The following is a 19,007-nucleotide window of genomic DNA, read 5'->3' as shown; positions in this document are numbered from 1 at the left end:
GATTGGTCGGGTAAGCTGAAAAACACCATGCCAGATTGGGCACCAGGTGTCTAGGCGCTTGGAGGACATATTGGGTCTACATCCCTCAGTTTCCGAGGTCCAAGAAATGTTCACCCTCTACCCTAATAGAGAGGTCTTGGCCGATCGTGGCTGAGAGGGGAAGAAGGTAGCAGTGCAAGATGCTTATGGTCCTTCTCTAATAATGGACCAACTTTCTCTCTCTCCTTACCTGTGGTTCAGCCTGGCTACTGGGGCTACCAGTTGTAAGCCTGCAGCCCACAGGGAGTTGGTTTGTTCCTCTCACACATGTAAATGGGTAAGCATTCAAGTGCACACACCTGCCTACGTCCACAGACCCTCGCGCACACACACTTTTGTCAACAAGCTTTTTCGCAATTAAGAGTATCAGGGACCCATGTTGAAATACAAAAGCAGCACACCACGTGACGGCCATCACATAGAGTCCAGCAGCAAATGGGAAACGTTTAACTAGCTGTGGTCCTATTACTTGCGCTCTACCGTGGAACAACTGCTGGATGAGTCCTGCTGGAGAATATTGAACCTACAACAAGTCTGAGGTAAATAAAAATTCCACAGGAATATAATCAAACAGGGACCTACAACCCTTCCGAGCCAGATAGGAGTCGAACCTACAATCTTCTGATCCGTAGTCAGACGCGTTATCCATTGCGCCACTGGCCCTATGTAGACTTACGCATCCTTTTGTCCTTAAGTGGGCTAGAAAGTGTGTGTATGTGTGTGTGAAGGCACAAGGAAACCCATCTGACCTCCTGGAAGTCTGTTCTGTGAGGTTTTCCCAAGTTTTACAAAGGACTTTAGGAGAAGGAAGCACCTAAAAGCTAGGCGAAATGGTCCTAGATCCAAGGAAATCTTTTAGATCAGGCTCAGTTTCTTAAATAGTTTGCATTAACATAATCAGTTCCAGGTCTGTGTGGGGCTGAGCTTGGGAACTCCTTAGTAAGTAGGCGTTTACAGCAATAAGGGGTTTAATATTACAACACAGGTGAACATTCAGACACATTATCATAAGCTCACCTTGTCCAGGGACCCAAGCATGCTGCCTTTCCACTCTCAGAGCCCTTCACCTAACCTACTGTGCAGCTGTTTCACCTTTAATATCACTGTTCCACAGGCAGCGTGACGTCACAATGCTCCTTGTCTGTAGCCCGAACCAGGAGCCTTTGCAAACCTGGTATAATCTACATACTTACGGTGTGTTTAGTCTTGGACCACAAATGCAGTGAAGAATAATGGATTGCTACTCTTCATACATTTTTGACCATTGGCTCAGATTTGAATGCGTACTGGCCATCTGAGCATCTCTGCCAGGCCACCCTATGTCTAGAGACTGTAGATTTAGAGAGTTTATAAACATTGTCAGTTCATCAATAAAGTGTGCTCGCTTCGGCAGCACATATACTAAAATTGGAACGATACAGAGAAGATTAGCATGGCCCCTGCACAAAGATGACACGCAAATTCGTGAAGCGTTCCATATTTTTAACAGCTTTCAGGAGAGAAATCTTTTTTGTTTTCAAGACTAATTGAAAAAATAAAGCAGGTCCCAGTGCTGTCCCCGTAATATGTATTTTTCAATTAGTCTCTCCTCAACATTTTTAATGTATTTGCTTTGCAGTAAAGAAGGTGCGCTCTATGTTCAGCTGCATTTAGCAAGGAAGCCTGCAGGACTTCTGGGACTTTTCTTTCTCTTTTTTAGCCTCACTGTCATTATTCTTCACCACCCCCAAATCTATACTGCTGCAGTGTTGTGTTGCTTTGTGGGAAGCAGGACAAAGAGAAGGGCAGGGCCTATGCAAATGAAGGCCTCAGGGATGTCTGGGAGTGCCTTTTTAGCAGTATTGTTAAAGTCCACCTTGCAACCGGATTGGTCGGGTAAGCTGAAAAACACCATGCCAGATTGGGCACCAGGTGTCTAGGCGCTTGGAGGACATATTGGGTCTACATCCCTCAGTTTCTGAGGTCCAAGAAATGTTCACCCTCTACCCTAATAGAGAGGTCTTGGCCGATCGTGGCTGATCGTGGCTGAGAGGGGAAGAAGGTAGCAGTGCAAGATGCTTATGGTCCTTCTCTAATAATGGACCAACTTTCTCTCTCTCCTTACCTGTGGTTCTGCCTGGCTACTGGGGCTACCAGTTGTAAGCCTGCAGCCCACAGGGAGTTGGTTTGTTCCTCTCACACATGTAAATGGGTAAGCATTCAAGTGCACACACCTGCCTACCTCCACAGACCCTCGCGCACACACACTTTTGTCAACAAGCTTTTTCGCAATTAAGAGTATCAGGGACCCATGTTGAAATACAAAAGCAGCACACCACGTGACGGCCATCACATAGAGTCCAGCAGCAAATGGGAAACGTTTAACTAGCTGTGGTCCTATTACTTGCGCTCTACCGTGGAACAACTGCTGGATGAGTCCTGCTGGAGAATATTGAACCTACAACAAGTCTGAGGTAAATAAAAATTCCACAGGAATATAATCAAACAGGGACCTACAACCCTTCCGAGCCAGATAGGAGTCGAACCTACAATCTTCTGATCTGTAGTCAGACGCGTTATCCATTGCGCCACTGGCCCTATGTAGACTTATGCATCCTTTTGTCCTTAAGTGGGCTAGAAAGTGTGTGTATGTGTGTGTGAAGGCACAAGGAAACCCATCTGCCCTCCTGGAAGTCTGTTCTGTGAGGTTTTCCCAAGTTTTACAAAGGACTTTAGGAGAAGGAAGCACCTAAAAGCTAGGCGAAATGGTCCTAGATCCAAGGAAATCTTTTAGATCAGGCTCAGTTTCTTAAATAGTTTGCATTAACATAATCAGTTCCAGGTCTGTGTGGGGCTGAGCTTGAGAACTCCTTAGTAAGTAGGCGTTTACAACAATAAGGGGTTTAATATTACAACACAGGTGAACATTCAGACACATTATCATAAGCTCACCTTGTCCAGGGACCCAAGCATGCTGCCTTTCCACTCTCAGAGCCCTTCACCTAACCTACTGTGCAGCTGTTTCACCTTTAATATCACTGTTCCACAGGCAACGTGACGTCACAATGCTCCTTGTCTGTAGCCCGACCCAGGAGCCTTTGCAAACCTGGTATAATCTACATACTTACGGTGTGTTTAGTCTTGGACCACAAATGCAGTGAAGAATAATGGATTGCTACTCTTCATACATTTTTGACCATTGGCTCAGATTTGAATGCGTACTGGCCATCTGAGCATCTCTGCCAGGCCACCCTATGTCTAGAGACTGTAGATTTAGAGAGTTTATAAACATTGTCAGTTCATTAATAAAGTGTGCTCGCTTCGGCAGCACATATACTAAAATTGGAACGATACAGAGAAGATTAGCATGGCCCCTGCGCAAGGATGACACGCAAATTCGTGAAGCGTTCCATATTTTTAACAGCTTTCAGGAGAGAAATCTTTTTTGTTTTCAAGACTAATTGAAAAAATAAAGCAGGTCCCAGTGCTGTCCCCGTAATATGTATTTTTCAATTAGTCTCTCCTCAACATTTTTAATGTATTTGCTTTGCAGTAAAGAAGGTGCGCTCTATGTTCAGCTGCATTTAGCAAGGAAGCCTGCAGGACTTCTGGGACTTTTCTTTCTCTTTTTTAGCCTCACTGTCATTATTCTTCACCACCCCCAAATCTATACTGCTGCAGTGTTGTGTTGCTTTGTGGGAAGCAGGACAAAGAGAAGGGCAGGGCCTATGCAAATGAAGGCCTCAGGGATGTCTGGGAGTGCCTTTTTAGCAGTATTGTTAAAGTCCACCTTGCAACCGGATTGGTCGGGTAAGCTGAAAAACACCATGCCAGATTGGGCACCAGGTGTCTAGGCGCTTGGAGGACATATTGGGTCTACATCCCTCAGTTTCTGAGGTCCAAGAAATGTTCACCCTCTACCCTAATAGAGAGGTCTTGGCTGATCGTGGCTGAGATGGGAAGAAGGTAGCAGTGCAAGATGCTTATGCTTTTTCTCTAATAATGGACCAACTTTCTCTCTCTCCTTACCTGTGGTTCTGCCTGGCTACTGGGGCTACCAGTTGTAAGCCTGCAGCCCACAGGGAGTTGGTTTGTTCCTCTCACACATGTAAATGGGTAAGCATTCAAGTGCACACACCTGCCTACGTCCACAGACCCTCGCGCACACACACTTTTGTCAACAAGCTTTTTCGCAATTAAGAGTATCAGGGACCCATGTTGAAATACAAAAGCAGCACACCACGTGACGGCCATCACATAGAGTCCAGCAGCAAATGGGAAACGTTTAACTAGCTGTGGTCCTATTACTTGCGCTCTACCGTGGAACAACTGCTGGATGAGTCCTGCTGGAGAATATTGAACCTACAACAAGTCTGAGGTAAATAAAAATTCCACAGGAATATAATCAAACAGGGACCTACAACCCTTCCGAGCCAGATAGGAGTCGAACCTACAATCTTCTGATCCGTAGTCAGACGCGTTATCCATTGCGCCACTGGCCCTATGTAGACTTACGCATCCTTTTGTCCTTAAGTGGGCTAGAAAGTGTGTGTATGTGTGTGTGAAGGCACAAGGAAACCCATCTGACCTCCTGGAAGTCTGTTCTGTGAGGTTTTCCCAAGTTTTACAAAGGACTTTAGGAGAAGGAAGCACCTAAAAGCTAGGCGAAATGGTCCTAGATCCAAGGAAATCTTTTAGATCAGGCTCAGTTTCTTAAATAGTTTGCATTAACATAATCAGTTCCAGGTCTGTGTGGGGCTGAGCTTGGGAACTCCTTAGTAAGTAGGCGTTTACAACAATAAGGGGTTTAATATTACAACACAGGTGAACATTCAGACACATTATCATAAGCTCACCTTGTCCAGGGACCCAAGCATGCTGCCTTTCCACTCTCAGAGCCCTTCACCTAACCTACTGTGCAGCTGTTTCACCTTTAATATCACTGTTCCACAGGCAGCGTGACGTCACAATGCTCCTTGTCTGTAGCCCGAACCAGGAGCCTTTGCAAACCTGGTATAATCTACATACTTACGGTGTGTTTAGTCTTGGACCACAAATGCAGTGAAGAATAATGGATTGCTACTCTTCATACATTTTTGACCATTGGCTCAGATTTGAATGCGTACTGGCCATCTGAGCATCTCTGCCAGGCCACCCTATGTCTAGAGACTGTAGATTTAGAGAGTTTATAAACATTGTCAGTTAATCAATAAAGTGTGCTCGCTTCGGCAGCACATATACTAAAATTGGAACGATACAGAGAAGATTAGCATGGCCCCTGCGCAAGGATGACACGCAAATTCGTGAAGCGTTCCATATTTTTAACAGCTTTCAGGAGAGAAATCTTTTTTGTTTTCAAGACTAATTGAAAAAATAAAGCAGGTCCCAGTGCTGTCCCCGTAATATGTATTTTTCAATTAGTCTCTCCTCAACATTTTTAATGTATTTGCTTTGCAGTAAAGAAGGTGCGCTCTATGTTCAGCTGCATTTAGCAAGGAAGCCTGCAGGACTTCTGGGACTTTTCTTTCTCTTTTTTAGCCTCACTGTCATTATTCTTCACCACCCCCAAATCTATACTGCTGCAGTGTTGTGTTGCTTTGTGGGAAGCAGGACAAAGAGAAGGGCAGGGCCTATGCAAATGAAGGCCTCAGGGATGTCTGGGAGTGCCTTTTTAGCAGTATTGTTAAAGTCCACCTTGCAACCGGATTGGTCGGGTAAGCTGAAAAACACCATGCCAGATTGGGCACCAGGTGTCTAGGCGCTTGGAGGACATATTGGGTCTACATCCCTCAGTTTCTGAGGTCCAAGAAATGTTCACCCTCTACCCTAATAGAGAGGTCTTGGCCGATCGTGGCTGATCGTGGCTGAGAGGGGAAGAAGGTAGCAGTGCAAGATGCTTATGGTCCTTCTCTAATAATGGACCAACTTTCTCTCTCTCCTTACCTGTGGTTCTGCCTGGCTACTGGGGCTATCAGTTGTAAGCCTGCAGCCCACAGGGAGTTGGTTTGTTCCTCTCACACATGTAAATGGGTAAGCATTCAAGTGCACACACCTGCCTACGTCCACAGACCCTCGCGCACACACACTTTTGTCAACAAGCTTTTTCGCAATTAAGAGTATCAGGGACCCATGTTGAAATACAAAAGCAGCACACCATGTGACGGCCATCACATAGAGTCCAGCAGCAAATGGGAAACGTTTAACTAGCTGTGGTCCTATTACTTGCGCTCTACCGTGGAACAACTGCTGGATGAGTCCTGCTGGAGAATATTGAACCTACAACAAGTCTGAGGTAAATAAAAATTCCACAGGAATATAATCAAACAGGGACCTACAACCCTTCCGAGCCAGATAGGAGTCGAACCTACAATCTTCTGATCCGTAGTCAGACGCGTTATCCATTGCGCCACTGGCCCTATGTAGACTTACGCATCCTTTTGTCCTTAAGTGGGCTAGAAAGTGTGTGTATGTGTGTGTGAAGGCACAAGGAAACCCATCTGACCTCCTGGAAGTCTGTTCTGTGAGGTTTTCCCAAGTTTTACAAAGGACTTTAGGAGAAGGAAGCACCTAAAAGCTAGGCGAAATGGTCCTAGATCCAAGGAAATCTTTTAGATCAGGCTCAGTTTCTTAAATAGTTTGCATTAACATAATCAGTTCCAGGTCTGTGTGGGGCTGAGCTTGAGAACTCCTTAGTAAGTAGGCGTTTACAACAATAAGGGGTTTAATATTACAACACAGGTGAACATTCAGACACATTATCATAAGCTCACCTTGTCCAGGGACCCAAGCATGCTGCCTTTCCACTCTCAGAGCCCTTCACCTAACCTACTGTGCAGCTGTTTCACCTTTAATATCACTGTTCCACAGGCAACGTGACGTCACAATGCTCCTTGTCTGTAGCCCGACCCAGGAGCCTTTGCAAACCTGGTATAATCTACATACTTACGGTGTGTTTAGTCTTGAACCACAAATGCAGTGAAGAATAATGGATTGCTACTCTTCATACATTTTTGACCATTGGCTCAGATTTGAATGCGTACTGGCCATCTGAGCATCTCTGCCAGGCCACCCTATGTCTAGAGACTGTAGATTTAGAGAGTTTATAAACATTGTCAGTTCATTAATAAAGTGTGCTCGCTTCGGCAGCACATATACTAAAATTGGAACGATACAGAGAAGGTTAGCATGGCCCCTGCGCAAGGATGACACGCAAATTCGTGAAGCGTTCCATATTTTTAACAGCTTTCAGGAGAGAAATCTTTTTTGTTTTCAAGACTAATTGAAAAAATAAAGCAGGTCCCAGTGCTGTCCCCGTAATATGTATTTTTCAATTAGTCTCTCCTCAACATTTTTAATGTATTTGCTTTGCAGTAAAGAAGGTGCGCTCTATGTTCAGCTGCATTTAGCAAGGAAGCCTGCAGGACTTCTGGGACTTTTCTTTCTCTTTTTTAGCCTCACTGTCATTATTCTTCACCACCCCCAAATCTATACTGCTGCAGTGTTGTGTTGCTTTGTGGGAAGCAGGACAAAGAGAAGGGCAGGGCCTATGCAAATGAAGGCCTCAGGGATGTCTGGGAGTGCCTTTTTAGCAGTATTGTTAAAGTCCACCTTGCAACCGGATTGGTCGGGTAAGCTGAAAAACACCATGCCAGATTGGGCACCAGGTGTCTAGGCGCTTGGAGGACATATTGGGTCTACATCCCTCAGTTTCCGAGGTCCAAGAAATGTTCACCCTCTACCCTAATAGAGAGGTCTTGGCCGATCGTGGCTGAGAGGGGAAGAAGGTAGCAGTGCAAGATGCTTATGGTCCTTCTCTAATAATGGACCAACTTTCTCTCTCTCCTTACCTGTGGTTCAGCCTGGCTACTGGGGCTACCAGTTGTAAGCCTGCAGCCCACAGGGAGTTGGTTTGTTCCTCTCACACATGTAAATGGGTAAGCATTCAAGTGCACACACCTGCCTACGTCCACAGACCCTCGCGCACACACACTTTTGTCAACAAGCTTTTTCGCAATTAAGAGTATCAGGGACCCATGTTGAAATACAAAAGCAGCACACCACGTGACGGCCATCACATAGAGTCCAGCAGCAAATGGGAAACGTTTAACTAGCTGTGGTCCTATTACTTGCGCTCTACCGTGGAACAACTGCTGGATGAGTCCTGCTGGAGAATATTGAACCTACAACAAGTCTGAGGTAAATAAAAATTCCACAGGAATATAATCAAACAGGGACCTACAACCCTTCCGAGCCAGATAGGAGTCGAACCTACAATCTTCTGATCCGTAGTCAGACGCGTTATCCATTGCGCCACTGGCCCTATGTAGACTTACGCATCCTTTTGTCCTTAGGTGGGCTAGAAAGTGTGTGTATGTGTGTGTGAAGGCACAAGGAAACCCATCTGACCTCCTGGAAGTCTGTTCTGTGAGGTTTTCCCAAGTTTTACAAAGGACTTTAGGAGAAGGAAGCACCTAAAAGCTAGGCGAAATGGTCCTAGATCCAAGGAAATCTTTTAGATCAGGCTCAGTTTCTTAAATAGTTTGCATTAACATAATCAGTTCCAGGTCTGTGTGGGGCTGAGCTTGGGAACTCCTTAGTAAGTAGGCGTTTACAACAATAAGGGGTTTAATATTACAACACAGGTGAACATTCAGACACATTATCATAAGCTCACCTTGTCCAGGGACCCAAGCATGCTGCCTTTCCACTCTCAGAGCCCTTCACCTAACCTACTGTGCAGCTGTTTCACCTTTAATATCACTGTTCCACAGGCAGCGTGACGTCACAATGCTCCTTGTCTGTAGCCCGAACCAGGAGCCTTTGCAAACCTGGTATAATCTACATACTTACGGTGTGTTTAGTCTTGGACCACAAATGCAGTGAAGAATAATGGATTGCTACTCTTCATACATTTTTGACCATTGGCTCAGATTTGAATGCGTACTGGCCATCTGAGCATCTCTGCCAGGCCACCCTATGTCTAGAGACTGTAGATTTAGAGAGTTTATAAACATTGTCAGTTCATCAATAAAGTGTGCTCGCTTCGGCAGCACATATACTAAAATTGGAACGATACAGAGAAGATTAGCATGGCCCCTGCGCAAGGATGACACGCAAATTCGTGAAGCGTTCCATATTTTTAACAGCTTTCAGGAGAGAAATCTTTTTTGTTTTCAAGACTAATTGAAAAAATAAAGCAGGTCCCAGTGCTGTCCCCGTAATATGTATTTTTCAATTAGTCTCTCCTCAACATTTTTAATGTATTTGCTTTGCAGTAAAGAAGGTGCGCTCTATGTTCAGCTGCATTTAGCAAGGAAGCCTGCAGGACTTCTGGGACTTTTCTTTCTCTTTTTTAGCCTCACTGTCATTATTCTTCACCACCCCCAAATCTATACTGCTGCAGTGTTGTGTTGCTTTGTGGGAAGCAGGACAAAGAGAAGGGCAGGGCCTATGCAAATGAAGGCCTCAGGGATGTCTGGGAGTGCCTTTTTAGCAGTATTGTTAAAGTCCACCTTGCAACCGGATTGGTCGGGTAAGCTGAAAAACACCATGCCAGATTGGGCACCAGGTGTCTAGGCGCTTGGAGGACATATTGGGTCTACATCCCTCAGTTTCTGAGGTCCAAGAAATGTTCACCCTCTACCCTAATAGAGAGGTCTTGGCCGATCGTGGCTGATCGTGGCTGAGAGGGGAAGAAGGTAGCAGTGCAAGATGCTTATGGTCCTTCTCTAATAATGGACCAACTTTCTCTCTCTCCTTACCTGTGGTTCTGCCTGGCTACTGGGGCTACCAGTTGTAAGCCTGCAGCCTGCAGCCCACAGGGAGTTGGTTTGTTCCTCTCACACATGTAAATGGGTAAGCATTCAAGTGCACACACCTGCCTACGTCCACAGACCCTCGCGCACACACACTTTTGTCAACAAGCTTTTTCGCAATTAAGAGTATCAGGGACCCATGTTGAAATACAAAAGCAGCACACCATGTGACGGCCATCACATAGAGTCCAGCAGCAAATGGGAAACGTTTAACTAGCTGTGGTCCTATTACTTGCGCTCTACCGTGGAACAACTGCTGGATGAGTCCTGCTGGAGAATATTGAACCTACAACAAGTCTGAGGTAAATAAAAATTCCACAGGAATATAATCAAACAGGGACCTACAACCCTTCCGAGCCAGATAGGAGTCGAACCTACAATCTTCTGATCCGTAGTCAGACGCGTTATCCATTGCGCCACTGGCCCTATGTAGACTTACGCATCCTTTTGTCCTTAAGTGGGCTAGAAAGTGTGTGTATGTGTGTGTGAAGGCACAAGGAAACCCATCTGACCTCCTGGAAGTCTGTTCTGTGAGGTTTTCCCAAGTTTTACAAAGGACTTTAGGAGAAGGAAGCACCTAAAAGCTAGGCGAAATGGTCCTAGATCCAAGGAAATCTTTTAGATCAGGCTCAGTTTCTTAAATAGTTTGCATTAACATAATCAGTTCCAGGTCTGTGTGGGGCTGAGCTTGAGAACTCCTTAGTAAGTAGGCGTTTACAACAATAAGGGGTTTAATATTACAACACAGGTGAACATTCAGACACATTATCATAAGCTCACCTTGTCCAGGGACCCAAGCATGCTGCCTTTCCACTCTCAGAGCCCTTCACCTAACCTACTGTGCAGCTGTTTCACCTTTAATATCACTGTTCCACAGGCAACGTGACGTCACAATGCTCCTTGTCTGTAGCCCGACCCAGGAGCCTTTGCAAACCTGGTATAATCTACATACTTACGGTGTGTTTAGTCTTGGACCACAAATGCAGTGAAGAATAATGGATTGCTACTCTTCATACATTTTTGACCATTGGCTCAGATTTGAATGCGTACTGGCCATCTGAGCATCTCTGCCAGGCCACCCTATGTCTAGAGACTGTAGATTTAGAGAGTTTATAAACATTGTCAGTTCATTAATAAAGTGTGCTCGCTTCGGCAGCACATATACTAAAATTGGAACGATACAGAGAAGATTAGCATGGCCCCTGCGCAAGGATGACACGCAAATTCGTGAAGCGTTCCATATTTTTAACAGCTTTCAGGAGAGAAATCTTTTTTGTTTTCAAGACTAATTGAAAAAATAAAGCAGGTCCCAGTGCTGTCCCCGTAATATGTATTTTTCAATTAGTCTCTCCTCAACATTTTTAATGTATTTGCTTTGCAGTAAAGAAGGTGCGCTCTATGTTCAGCTGCATTTAGCAAGGAAGCCTGCAGGACTTCTGGGACTTTTCTTTCTCTTTTTTAGCCTCACTGTCATTATTCTTCACCACCCCCAAATCTATACTGCTGCAGTGTTGTGTTGCTTTGTGGGAAGCAGGACAAAGAGAAGGGCAGGGCCTATGCAAATGAAGGCCTCAGGGATGTCTGGGAGTGCCTTTTTAGCAGTATTGTTAAAGTCCACCTTGCAACCGGATTGGTCGGGTAAGCTGAAAAACACCATGCCAGATTGGGCACCAGGTGTCTAGGCGCTTGGAGGACATATTGGGTCTACATCCCTCAGTTTCTGAGGTCCAAGAAATGTTCACCCTCTACCCTAATAGAGAGGTCTTGGCTGATCGTGGCTGAGATGGGAAGAAGGTAGCAGTGCAAGATGCTTATGCTTTTTCTCTAATAATGGACCAACTTTCTCTCTCTCCTTACCTGTGGTTCTGCCTGGCTACTGGGGCTACCAGTTGTAAGCCTGCAGCCCACAGGGAGTTGGTTTGTTCCTCTCACACATGTAAATGGGTAAGCATTCAAGTGCACACACCTGCCTACGTCCACAGACCCTCGCGCACACACACTTTTGTCAACAAGCTTTTTCGCAATTAAGAGTATCAGGGACCCATGTTGAAATACAAAAGCAGCACACCACGTGACGGCCATCACATAGAGTCCAGCAGCAAATGGGAAACGTTTAACTAGCTGTGGTCCTATTACTTGCGCTCTACCGTGGAACAACTGCTGGATGAGTCCTGCTGGAGAATATTGAACCTACAACAAGTCTGAGGTAAATAAAAATTCCACAGGAATATAATCAAACAGGGACCTACAACCCTTCCGAGCCAGATAGGAGTCGAACCTACAATCTTCTGATCCGTAGTCAGACGCGTTATCCATTGCGCCACTGGCCCTATGTAGACTTACGCATCCTTTTGTCCTTAAGTGGGCTAGAAAGTGTGTGTATGTGTGTGTGAAGGCACAAGGAAACCCATCTGACCTCCTGGAAGTCTGTTCTGTGAGGTTTTCCCAAGTTTTACAAAGGATTTTAGGAGAAGGAAGCACCTAAAAGCTAGGCGAAATGGTCCTAGATCCAAGGAAATCTTTTAGATCAGGCTCAGTTTCTTAAATAGTTTGCATTAACATAATCAGTTCCAGGTCTGTGTGGGGCTGAGCTTGGGAACTCCTTAGTAAGTAGGCGTTTACAACAATAAGGGGTTTAATATTACAACACAGGTGAACATTCAGACACATTATAATAAGCTCACCTTGTCCAGGGACCCAAGCATGCTGCCTTTCCACTCTCAGAGCCCTTCACCTAACCTACTGTGCAGCTGTTTCACCTTTAATATCACTGTTCCACAGGCAGCGTGACGTCACAATGCTCCTTGTCTGTAGCCCGAACCAGGAGCCTTTGCAAACCTGGTATAATCTACATACTTACGGTGTGTTTAGTCTTGGACCACAAATGCAGTGAAGAATAATGGATTGCTACTCTTCATACATTTTTGACCATTGGCTCAGATTTGAATGCGTACTGGCCATCTGAGCATCTCTGCCAGGCCACCCTATGTCTAGAGACTGTAGATTTAGAGAGTTTATAAACATTGTCAGTTCATCAATAAAGTGTGCTCGCTTCGGCAGCACATATACTAAAATTGGAACGATACAGAGAAGATTAGCATGGCCCCTGCGCAAGGATGACACGCAAATTCGTGAAGCGTTCCATATTTTTAACAGCTTTCAGGAGAGAAATCTTTTTTGTTTTCAAGACTAATTGAAAAAATAAAGCAGGTCCCAGTGCTGTCCCCGTAATATGTATTTTTCAATTAGTCTCTCCTCAACATTTTTAATGTATTTGCTTTGCAGTAAAGAAGGTGCGCTCTATGTTCAGCTGCATTTAGCAAGGAAGCCTGCAGGACTTCTGGGACTTTTCTTTCTCTTTTTTAGCCTCACTGTCATTATTCTTCACCACCCCCAAATCTATACTGCTGCAGTGTTGTGTTGCTTTGTGGGAAGCAGGACAAAGAGAAGGGCAGGGCCTATGCAAATGAAGGCCTCAGGGATGTCTGGGAGTGCCTTTTTAGCAGTATTGTTAAAGTCCACCTTGCAACCGGATTGGTCGGGTAAGCTGAAAAACACCATGCCAGATTGGGCACCAGGTGTCTAGGCGCTTGGAGGACATATTGGGTCTACATCCCTCAGTTTCCGAGGTCCGAGAAATGTTCACCCTCTACCCTAATAGAGAGGTCTTGGCCGATCGTGGCTGAGAGGGGAAGAAGGTAGCAGTGCAAGATGCTTATGGTCCTTCTCTAATAATGGACCAACTTTCTCTCTCTCCTTACCTGTGGTTCAGCCTGGCTACTGGGGCTACCAGTTGTAAGCCTGCAGCCCACAGGGAGTTGGTTTGTTCCTCTCACACATGTAAATGGGTAAGCATTCAAGTGCACACACCTGCCTACGTCCACAGACCCTCGCGCACACACACTTTTGTCAACAAGCTTTTTCGCAATTAAGAGTATCAGGGACCCATGTTGAAATACAAAAGCAGCACACCACGTGACGGCCATCACATAGAGTCCAGCAGCAAATGGGAAACGTTTAACTAGCTGTGGTCCTATTACTTGCGCTCTACCGTGGAACAACTGCTGGATGAGTCCTGCTGGAGAATATTGAACCTACAACAAGTCTGAGGTAAATAAAAATTCCACAGGAATATAATCAAACAGGGACCTACAACCCTTCCGAGCCAGATAGGAGTCGAACCTACAATCTTCTGATCCGTAGTCAGACGCGTTATCCATTGCGCCACTGGCCCTATGTAGACTTACGCATCCTTTTGTCCTTAAGTGGGCTAGAAAGTGTGTGTATGTGTGTGTGAAGGCACAAGGAAACCCATCTGACCTCCTGGAAGTCTGTTCTGTGAGGTTTTCCCAAGTTTTACAAAGGACTTTAGGAGAAGGAAGCACCTAAAAGCTAGGCGAAATGGTCCTAGATCCAAGGAAATCTTTTAGATCAGGCTCAGTTTCTTAAATAGTTTGCATTAACATAATCAGTTCCAGGTCTGTGTGGGGCTGAGCTTGGGAACTCCTTAGTAAGTAGGCGTTTACAACAATAAGGGGTTTAATATTACAACACAGGTGAACATTCAGACACATTATCATAAGCTCACCTTGTCCAGGGACCCAAGCATGCTGCCTTTCCACTCTCAGAGCCCTTCACCTAACCTACTGTGCAGCTGTTTCACCTTTAATATCACTGTTCCACAGGCAGCGTGACGTCACAATGCTCCTTGTCTGTAGCCCGACCCAGGAGCCTTTGCAAACCTGGTATAATCTACATACTTACGGTGTGTTTAGTCTTGGACCACAAATGCAGTGAAGAATAATGGATTGCTACTCTTCATACATTTTTGACCATTGGCTCAGATTTGAATGCGTACTGGCCATCTGAGCATCTCTGCCAGGCCACCCTATGTCTAGAGACTGTAGATTTAGAGAGTTTATAAACATTGTCAGTTCATCAATAAAGTGTGCTCGCTTCGGCAGCACATATACTAAAATTGGAACGATACAGAGAAGATTAGCATGGCCCCTGCGCAAAGATGACACGCAAATTCGTGAAGCGTTCCATATTTTTAACAGCTTTCAGGAGAGAAATCTTTTTTGTTTTCAAGACTAATTGAAAAAATAAAGCAGGTCCCAGGGCTGTCCCCGTAATATGTATTTTTCAATTAGTCTCTCCTCAACATTTTTAATGTATTTGCTTTGCAGTAAAGAAGGTGCGCTCTATGTTCAGCTGCATTTAGCAAGGAAGCCTGCAGGACTTCTGGGACTTTTCTTTCTCTTTTTTAGCCTCACTGTCATTATTCTTCACCACCCCCAAATCTATACTGCTGCAGTGTTGTGTTGCTTTGTGGGAAGCAGGACAAAGAGAAGGGCAGGGCCTATGCAAATGAAGGCCTCAGGGATGTCTGGGAGTGCCTTTTTAGCAGTATTGTTAAAGTCCACCTTGCAACCGGATTGGTCGGGTAAGCTGAAAAACACCATGCCAGATTGGGCACCAGGTGTCTAGGCGCTTGGAGGACATATTGGGTCTACATCCCTCAGTTTCTGAGGTCCAAGAAATGTTCACCCTCTACCCTAATAGAGAGGTCTTGGCCGATCGTGGCTGATCGTGGCTGAGAGGGGAAGAAGGTAGCAGTGCAAGATGCTTATGGTCCTTCTCTAATAATGGACCAACTTTCTCTCTCTCCTTACCTGTGGTTCTGCCTGGCTACTGGGGCTACCAGTTGTAAGCCTGCAGCCCACAGGGAGTTGGTTTGTTCCTCTCACACATGTAAATGGGTAAGCATTCAAGTGCACACACCTGCCTACGTCCACAGACCCTCGCGCACACACACTTTTGTCAACAAGCTTTTTCGCAATTAAGAGTATCAGGGACCCATGTTGAAATACAAAAGCAGCACACCACGTGACGGCCATCACATAGAGTCCAGCAGCAAATGGGAAACGTTTAACTAGCTGTGGTCCTATTACTTGCGCTCTACCGTGGAACAACTGCTGGATGAGTCCTGCTGGAGAATATTGAACCTACAACAAGTCTGAGGTAAATAAAAATTCCACAGGAATATAATCAAACAGGGACCTACAACCCTTCCGAGCCAGATAGGAGTCGAACCTACAATCTTCTGATCCGTAGTCAGACGCGTTATCCATTGCGCCATTGGCCCTATGTAGACTTACGCATCCTTTTGTCCTTAAGTGGGCTAGAAAGTGTGTGTATGTGTGTGTGAAGGCACAAGGAAACCCATCTGACCTCCTGGAAGTCTGTTCTGTGAGGTTTTCCCAAGTTTTACAAAGGACTTTAGGAGAAGGAAGCACCTAAAAGCTAGGCGAAATGGTCCTAGATCCAAGGAAATCTTTTAGATCAGGCTCAGTTTCTTAAATAGTTTGCATTAACATAATCAGTTCCAGGTCTGTGTGGGGCTGAGCTTGAGAACTCCTTAGTAAGTAGGCGTTTACAACAATAAGGGGTTTAATATTACAACACAGGTGAACATTCAGACACATTATCATAAGCTCACCTTGTCCAGGGACCCAAGCATGCTGCCTTTCCACTCTCAGAGCCCTTCACCTAACCTACTGTGCAGCTGTTTCACCTTTAATATCACTGTTCCACAGGCAACGTGACGTCACAATGCTCCTTGTCTGTAGCCCGACCCAGGAGCCTTTGCAAACCTGGTATAATCTACATACTTACGGTGTGTTTAGTCTTGGACCACAAATGCAGTGAAGAATAATGGATTGCTACTCTTCATACATTTTTGACCATTGGCTCAGATTTGAATGCGTACTGGCCATCTGAGCATCTCTGCCAGGCCACCCTATGTCTAGAGACTGTAGATTTAGAGAGTTTATAAACATTGTCAGTTCATTAATAAAGTGTGCTCGCTTTGGCAGCACATATACTAAAATTGGAACGATACAGAGAAGATTAGCATGGCCCCTGCGCAAGGATGACACGCAAATTCGTGAAGCGTTCCATATTTTTAACAGCTTTCAGGAGAGAAATCTTTTTTGTTTTCAAGACTAATTGAAAAAATAAAGCAGGTCCCAGTGCTGTCCCCGTAATATGTATTTTTCAATTAGTCTCTCCTCAACATTTTTAATGTATTTGCTTTGCAGTAAAGAAGGTGCGCTCTATGTTCAGCTGCATTTAGCAAGGAAGCCTGCAGGACTTCTGGGACTTTTCTTTCTCTTTTTTAGCCTCACTGTCATTATTCTTCACCACCCCCAAATCTATACTGCTGCAGTGTTGTGTTGCTTTGTGGGAAGCAGGACAAAGAGAAGGGCAGGGCCTATGCAAATGAAGGCCTCAGGGATGTCTGGGAGTGCCTTTTTAGCAGTATTGTTAAAGTCCACCTTGCAACCGGATTGGTCGGGTAAGCTGAAAAACACCATGCCAGATTGGGCACCAGGTGTCTAGGCGCTTGGAGGACATATTGGGTCTACATCCCTCAGTTTCTGAGGTCCAAGAAATGTTCACCCTCTACCCTAATAGAGAGGTCTTGGCTGATCGTGGCTGAGATGGGAAGAAGGTAGCAGTGCAAGATGCTTATGGTTTTTCTCTAATAATGGACCAACTTTCTCTCTCTCCTTACCTGTGGTTCTGCCTGGCTACTGGGGCTACCAGTTGTAAGCCTGCAGCCCACAGGGAGTTGGTTTGTTCCTCTCACACATGTAAATGGGTAAGCATTCAAGTGCACACACCTGCCTACGTCCACAGACCCTCGCGCACACACACTTTTGTCAACAAGCTTTTTCGCAATTAAGAGTATCAGGGACCCATGTTGAAATACAAAAGCAGCACACCACGTGACGGCCATCACATAGAGTCCAGCAGCAAATGGGAAACGTTTAACTAGCTGTGGTCCTATTACTTGCGCTCTACCGTGGAACAACTGCTGGATGAGTCCTGCTGGAGAATATTGAACCTACAACAAGTCTGAGGTAAATAAAAATTCCACAGGAATATAATCAAACAGGGACCTACAACCCTTCCGAGCCAGATAGGAGTCGAACCTACAATCTTCTGATCCGTAGTCAGACGCGTTATCCATTGCGCCACTGGCCCTATGTAGACTTACGCATCCTTTTGTCCTTAAGTGGGCTAGAAAGTGTGTGTATGTGTGTGTGAAGGCACAAGGAAACCCATCTGACCTCCTGGAAGTCTGTTCTGTGAGGTTTTCCCAAGTTTTACAAAGGACTTTAGGAGAAGGAAGCACCTAAAAGCTAGGCGAAATGGTCCTAGATCCAAGGAAATCTTTTAGATCAGGCTCAGTTTCTTAAATAGTTTGCATTAACATAATCAGTTCCAGGTCTGTGTGGGGCTGAGCTTGAGAACTCCTTAGTAAGTAGGCGTTTACAACAATAAGGGGTTTAATATTACAACACAGGTGAACATTCAGACACATTATCATAAGCTCACCTTGTCCAGGGACCCAAGCATGCTGCCTTTCCACTCTCAGAGCCCTTCACCTAACCTACTGTGCAGCTGTTTCACCTTTAATATCACTGTTCCACAGGCAACGTGACGTCACAATGCTCCTTGTCTGTAGCCCGACCCAGGAGCCTTTGCAAACCTGGTATAATCTACATACTTACGGTGTGTTTAGTCTTGGACCACAAATGCAGTGAAGAATAATGGATTGCTACTCTTCATACATTTTTGACCATTGGCTCAGATTTGAATGCGTACTGGCCATCTGAGCATCTCTGCCAGGCCACCCTATGTCTAGAGACTGTAGATTTAGAGAGTTTATAAACATTGTCAGTTCATCAATAAAGTGTGCTCGCTTCGGCAGCACATATACTAAAATTGGAACGATACAGAGAAGATTAGCATGGCCCCTGCGCAAGGATGACACGCAAATTCGTGAAGCGTTCCATATTTTTAACAGCTTTCAGGAGAGAAATCTTTTTTGTTTTCAAGACTAATTGAAAAAATAAAGCAGGTCCCAGTGCTGTCCCCGTAATATGTATTTTTCAATTAGTCTCTCCTCAACATTTTTAATGTATTTGCTTTGCAGTAAAGAAGGTGCACTCTATGTTCAGCTGCATTTAGCAAGGAAGCCTGCAGGACTTCTGGGACTTTTCTTTCTCTTTTTTAGCCTCACTGTCATTATTCTTCACCACCCCCAAATCTATACTGCTGCAGTGTTGTGTTGCTTTGTGGGAAGCAGGACAAAGAGAAGGG

The 19,007-nt window shown here is 45.2% G+C and overlaps 11 non-coding genes across 11 annotated transcripts; 10 read left to right on the top strand and 1 right to left on the bottom strand.

Moving 5' to 3' along the window:
* The first annotated feature begins 1,416 nt into the window (after positions 1-1,416).
* Positions 1,417-1,523, top strand: LOC147666783 (U6 spliceosomal RNA). The gene has a single exon (XR_015304655.1). It is a non-coding gene; the product is annotated as a U6 spliceosomal RNA (small nuclear RNA).
* Positions 1,524-2,543: 1,020 nt separating this feature from the next.
* Positions 2,544-2,616, bottom strand: TRNAC-ACA (transfer RNA cysteine (anticodon ACA)). The gene has a single exon. It is a non-coding gene; the product is annotated as a tRNA-Cys (tRNA).
* A 714-nt stretch (positions 2,617-3,330) lies between these two features.
* Positions 3,331-3,437, top strand: LOC147666781 (U6 spliceosomal RNA). The gene has a single exon (XR_015304581.1). It is a non-coding gene; the product is annotated as a U6 spliceosomal RNA (small nuclear RNA).
* Positions 3,438-5,234: 1,797 nt separating this feature from the next.
* LOC147666780 (U6 spliceosomal RNA) lies at positions 5,235-5,341 on the top strand. The gene has a single exon (XR_015304570.1). It is a non-coding gene; the product is annotated as a U6 spliceosomal RNA (small nuclear RNA).
* Positions 5,342-7,148: 1,807 nt separating this feature from the next.
* On the top strand, positions 7,149-7,255 carry LOC147666779 (U6 spliceosomal RNA). The gene has a single exon (XR_015304671.1). It is a non-coding gene; the product is annotated as a U6 spliceosomal RNA (small nuclear RNA).
* A 1,797-nt stretch (positions 7,256-9,052) lies between these two features.
* LOC147666778 (U6 spliceosomal RNA) lies at positions 9,053-9,159 on the top strand. The gene has a single exon (XR_015304559.1). It is a non-coding gene; the product is annotated as a U6 spliceosomal RNA (small nuclear RNA).
* Positions 9,160-10,973: 1,814 nt separating this feature from the next.
* Positions 10,974-11,080, top strand: LOC147666777 (U6 spliceosomal RNA). Its single transcript, XR_015304548.1, has one exon. It is a non-coding gene; the product is annotated as a U6 spliceosomal RNA (small nuclear RNA).
* A 1,797-nt stretch (positions 11,081-12,877) lies between these two features.
* Positions 12,878-12,984, top strand: LOC147666776 (U6 spliceosomal RNA). Its single transcript, XR_015304537.1, has one exon. It is a non-coding gene; the product is annotated as a U6 spliceosomal RNA (small nuclear RNA).
* A 1,797-nt stretch (positions 12,985-14,781) lies between these two features.
* On the top strand, positions 14,782-14,888 carry LOC147666775 (U6 spliceosomal RNA). Its single transcript, XR_015304640.1, has one exon. It is a non-coding gene; the product is annotated as a U6 spliceosomal RNA (small nuclear RNA).
* A 1,807-nt stretch (positions 14,889-16,695) lies between these two features.
* Positions 16,696-16,802, top strand: LOC147666774 (U6 spliceosomal RNA). Its single transcript, XR_015304622.1, has one exon. It is a non-coding gene; the product is annotated as a U6 spliceosomal RNA (small nuclear RNA).
* A 1,797-nt stretch (positions 16,803-18,599) lies between these two features.
* Positions 18,600-18,706, top strand: LOC147666773 (U6 spliceosomal RNA). Its single transcript, XR_015304526.1, has one exon. It is a non-coding gene; the product is annotated as a U6 spliceosomal RNA (small nuclear RNA).
* The last annotated feature ends 301 nt before the right edge of the window (positions 18,707-19,007 follow it).

Source organism: Lissotriton vulgaris, unplaced genomic scaffold (genome assembly GCF_964263255.1).
Source record: "Lissotriton vulgaris unplaced genomic scaffold, aLisVul1.2 SCAFFOLD_2072, whole genome shotgun sequence".
In the NCBI taxonomy this organism is placed as follows: Eukaryota; Metazoa; Chordata; class Amphibia; order Caudata; family Salamandridae; genus Lissotriton; species Lissotriton vulgaris.
The sequence above is the reverse complement of the archived record's forward strand: the minus strand, read 5'-3'. Positions and strand labels throughout refer to the sequence as shown.